The sequence below is a fragment of the Triticum dicoccoides genome, chromosome 3B, assembly GCF_002162155.2.
Source record: "Triticum dicoccoides isolate Atlit2015 ecotype Zavitan chromosome 3B, WEW_v2.0, whole genome shotgun sequence".
NCBI lineage: Eukaryota > Viridiplantae > Streptophyta > Magnoliopsida > Poales > Poaceae > Triticum > Triticum dicoccoides.
The window spans coordinates 758,324,061-758,329,433 of NC_041385.1; the positions used below are offsets into that span (position 1 = coordinate 758,324,061).

At 46.8% G+C, this 5,373-nt stretch overlaps 1 pseudogene; it reads right to left on the reverse strand.

Annotated features, from left to right (window-relative positions):
- Nucleotides 1–303: 303 nt before the first annotated feature.
- LOC119279932 overlaps nucleotides 304–5,373 on the reverse strand; it is an 11,123-nt pseudogene continuing 6,053 nt past the window's right edge.

Sequence of the window (5,373 nt, forward strand, 5' to 3'; positions counted from 1 at the left end):
GAGCCGTGGTGAGCTCCTTCCCCAACTCTCCTCACCGGATCCAGAGGAGAGCTGGTGACCACGTCCTCCGGCGAGGGCATTGCTCCGGGGTGTGGAGGCCGTCGAGCTGTAGGAGGAGGAGCTCCCCGCCACCCCAAGGCCCCAGATCCAGCCGCCACGGCCATAGCCGGGCTTCCAGATCCTCGTCTAGCTTCCAGATTCTGCGGTTCTTCTAAGGAGCAGGTTCAAACCGATCTGTCGCTCTGATTCGATTATTGCCACAGGTTGGCCTCTCCGAGGCTATGATTTTGTTTCTTACAAGTATCATCGCAGCTTGAACTTCTGGCCCTTGTGGCAGCGCCCCGGGGCGGCGCTGCTTAAGTAGGCCCGTCCGGGCTTGGTGAGGTTGAATACTGGAGTTGCCGTCCTCCATCTTGAGCAGCGGGTCGCAGGCGGTAAAGTCCTTGGTGGTGAGCTGCACGGTGCTGTCCGGGCTAGGCGGGTAGAGGAAGAAGAGGGCGTCCCCAAGCTTGACGGGGACGGACTTGGCCCACCGCACATACACGTACGGCTTGCTGGACGGCGGCACCCCCCACGCGTCCAGCCCGCCCACCTTGTACTGAGCGGCGGCGCACCTGTCCATGGAGGTCATGGAGATGCACAGCAGCAGCGCCAGAACCGCTAGAGTCGCAATTCCCACCGGCGCCGCCAAGTTGAGCGCTTCGTATCGTCATCTCCTGCACGCATCCGGCCACTTCTTCATTTCCCAGGTGAGCTAAGTAACACCCGCTCCCTCCCTGCCGTTTCTCGCGCTCTCTCATTTCGCTAGGAGTCACCTACATCATGCCATCTGAATCTTGGGTTCTGAACTTCTGATCCAAGTTCCCCTGAGCAACATGAACGGCATATAACATCTGAATCTTGGGCTGTCAGGTTGTATAATTCTGGCGTTCTTCACCTCCCGCTTACAACCAAGTAAATTTTGACAACAAATTCACTTCTACACTAGTAGAGTATACTGTATAGGGATGAATAAAGTCACTACAGTCTTGAGCTTATTATAACTTGTCAGTTCAGACTTCAGACAGAACCTGGGTCTAGCTTTAGCCTGAAACTTGGTGAAATACCAACAACTTCACAATCATATGTGTCACCAACCAAGTTTACCAGCTACCAATTCTCTATGGTGAGCTAAAAAAACACTCCACAGAACTCGTATATTCTGGTCTTCTTTACCTTCCTATTTCAACCAAGTACTATATGAACCGATTGAAGCCTTGCTCGTTGATCAAAATCGCAGCTTTTGGCCCAGCTGGGTCTGTACAAGAGCAAGGAGGAGGCCACCAGGCAAGAAGAGGTGCTGGGGAAGCTTGACAAGGTGGCTGTTTCCTCCTGCCATATGCGAGTTGGCGTTACCTTTTGGTAATTTATCGTCTGGTGAACAATATGCATGTTTGAAATGCAGATTGTGAAAGAGTGGGTCAAGGAGTTGGCTATTCAGAGGCCAAGTCAATGCAAATACCGTGCTTTTCACCTTCGGGTCATACCATCTAGGGGTAATGTACATGCTTTGCGTTGCTTATTTTTGAATCAACGCTGTTCTAGAGAATAGGTAACATATTTGAGCATGTATTTGTTTAGCTGCACTAAAGGAGGCTTCCAGTTAGTAACTTAATATTACCAAACAGACTATTAGTGTTCTTTAGAGATAAAGACACCAGGATATGGAAATGCCACACACCCTTAATTTGATTCTTAACAACTGTTGAACTGTATGCCAACTGGCTCAACTGCATCTAGCTGAACTATTCTTGTTTGCCGTCTAGGTCGCTGCTTGTGTTCTAGTACTTTTTTTGGATACTCTGTTTTCAGTTCTCGCAGTCATAGATATAGAGCACCGCGATGATTGGTGAACAACATAGACTCTGGAATCAGTCCTTCTTTGAAGGGTATTTTACCTATCACAACATATGTTTGTTTAGCTGCATTAAAGAAGAGGCTTCGACTTAGTAGGTAACCCTTTTGTTTTGCTGATACTTGTTTGAGATTGCTTGCTAGTGAGTTAGTAACTTAGTATAACCACAGTACCACAAAGAGTATGTGCTCCTTAGAAGAAGAAAAAAGGACACCATGGTATGGGAATGCTAAACACATCGTATGACCACTTCTAAAGCATATGAGCTCAAATGCATCAGCTAAATTATTCCTTTTTTTCTATGTTATGGCATAGAATTGGGTGTTCTCCTTTTTCTTATACTTGAGCATGTTTATGTTTGCCCTACTATCTTTAATTCCTGGCTGCTGGACTACCTGCAGGACAACGAGTTCATCTACGGCCGTTATCGCTATGAGCAGTCCGTCCGTGACGCGCTCCACAGCGTCTTCGCCGGGCACAACAAGATCCTCAACGTCTGGAAGTAAGTCGCCGGCCATCTGTTTCTTGATGAATTTTCTTTCTAGCTCAATGTGATCGGATCTGACTAGTAAGTTCAGATTTGCTCTTGTTTTCTTTCAAATAGTACTAGTAGTCTATGTTCCAGCTGTGCGACTACCTGTAGCCACTTGAACCGATGATAATTCTTCAAGCCTACCTATAGCCACTTGAACAGATGTCTATCTCAGATCTGCTCATCTAAAAAATCCAAGTGGAGTAGTATACTGGTAGTATAGTATAATAATATTATCAAAAGGTAAATGCCCTGATTATTTAGCTTTGTCAGATAAATACTCGTCGAAAGTTGCCTCCTATCAAAATTCATTTCCATTATAATCTTACTCATACAATATTCACACCATGTAATTCTGGAAATATATGCTCATATCTAGTTCTGCATAAAAAATGACAATATTGACATGTTATAAATAGTTTGTTTGTCTTTCTATTTATTTTGTTACATTTTGCAGGGATAAAGTGAAGAAAAAGAAGAAAAGATTACTAGAAGATTAGTTTTAGGATTTTCTTTTATTTCCTTGCAATTTTCCTTTTATTGGATACTTGTAAAGACATTGTAATATTCTAAAAATTATGATTCTATTTCATTTTTTGTTTTTAAATTATTTTTCCTTATAGGTTGTTTTCTGTAAATTTGGATTTTTTTGTTTTCCAAATACATTACTAGTGGCGCATTTAAGCCCTTATTAGTGGCGCACCTTCCTTTATTACTAGTGGCGCACCTATAAGGCTATTAGTGGGGCACCTGGAGGGAATACCAGTGGAGCACCTAAGGGTTAGTAGTGGCGCACCATGTGGTGCGCCACTAGTATTTGGATTACCAATGGTGCATCAAAGGTGCGCCATTACTAACAATTACTAGTGGCGTGTTAATAGTGGCGCACCTATAGTGCACCATTAATGGCAAAAATAGGTGCGCCACTAATTAGCCTTTTCCTAGTAGTGTTACAAAGGTCCTCATATGGGCCGAAAGAAGTCATGGGCCACACATGGGCCGGAAGTTAAAATGGGTTGAATCATATTGGACGGCCCAGATGACGCTATTGGGCCTAATTCGGATAGGCGTAACGGGCCCTGGGTTAGCAGGCTGTAAATGGGCTATATGCGAACAAGCCGTTAACAGGCTTTCCGTGGGCCGGCCCGCCACCTTTTGACCAAGTCAAACGGGCCGGCCTTTTCAAAGGAATGGGCCTCCGTTGGGCCGTGCCACGTGTCGCCGTATCATAGGCGCCTTCGGTCCAATGAGCGGATGACATCTGTCCCAACGGTGAGCCGACACGTGTTTCCTTCAGCCAATGATGATTTTACACGTGGAAAATCCCCATTGGTCGGGGCTGTTAACGGGTTATCGGATCCAAAACCCGACCCGATAGCTTAACGGCGTTCCGTTACGGTGGATGCCACATGTCGGTCACCCTCGACGAAAGCACTTCTGTGGCGCGCGATTTATCGTCATGGAAGTGGACACTTCCGTGATGATAATTTTGGTAATGTCATGGAACACTTCTACGACAACACAGGTATGACTATCTTGATTCTGTCATAAATTTGTCATGGATGTACATGCATGACAAAAAACGCGACCTACTGTGACAAACACCTATCATCACGGAAGTGTATTTTTTTGTAGTGACTATTCTTCCGACTGCGCAGCGCTTTGCCAGGACTTTGAAGTAGAAACTGGATGGGTCGAGATAGGTCTTGATCCCATAAACTGCCCCGTCAAAGACGATGTCGCGATGAATGTGTTGCGGCTCGAGTCTCGTTTGGACAGCGTCGTGGACTACCTTGCTTGACTAAAGGCCACGATGACGCGGGTTGATGTTGAACTCTGGCCTCAGGAGGAACTCTTGCAGGATCTCGAGTCTCTGATGACTCGACTGAATCAAATCCCCGGTCGAGTGCAGGAATGGAAGAAGTCATCTGCTCGATGTGGTGCTGATGTTGCTCTGTCACTGGTCCGAGTGCATTGCAAGGACGTCAAAGAAGACAAGCTGGTGGCCCTCAAGGTTGCCAACACAAAGAAGCTCTATTTCTAGTCTTTCATGGACACCTTCCTTGATGTTGCCACTCGCATCGCAGACAGCATCGACCTCGACAGCTTCATCGAGCCAGCAAGTCCTCCTCCTGCCGAGTAAACAAACATTATGCCCTACCCTTTATTTGCCTCGGGATGCCGAATGGTTATGTAATCATTAAACTCTTTCGGGCTTGATGCACGTGCACTTCTGCCCGTTGTGGTTCCGAACTTTTGAGGGATTTATCTGAACTTTGTTTTTTTTGAATATTTTGGCTCTTGCTCTCCCTTTCTGCTGAGTGTTTTTCGATTCTGAACGGATTTGTCCTTTACGGCGTGCTTAGTCGACACCTCATCGTCCTTGCGCGTCGAGATGGAGTGCATGTTGTACTCGCGACGCAGCCCAGACGTGGTGTTCAATCGACACCTCATCGTCCTTGCGGGTCGGAATGGAGCGTACGTTGTATCTGTGGCGTAGCTCGACGGATCTCTTGCGACTTAGGCGAGTTCGGGGTCGCGACTAAGTCCTCGAGTGGGAGGGTTGCTCTCCACTCGGAATGTTTTTAACTTAAGAGATTACGGGGTCACAGCTAAGCTTCCGAGTGGGGGGATTCCTCTCCACTCGGAATGTTTCTTAACTTAGGAGATTACGGGGTCGCGGCTAATCCCCCGAGTGGGAGGATTGTCTCCACTCGGAAATGTTATTAACTTAGGTGATTACGGGGTCACAGCTAAGCCCCCGAGGGGGATGATTGCTCTCCACTTGGAAATGTTTTCAACTTAGGCGATTACGGGGTCGCAGCTAAGCCCCCAAGTGGGAGGATTGCTCTCCACTTAGAAATGTTATTAACTTAGGCGATTACGGGGTCGCAGCTAAGCCCCCGAGTGGGAGTATTGCTCTCCACTCGGAAATGTTTTTAACTTA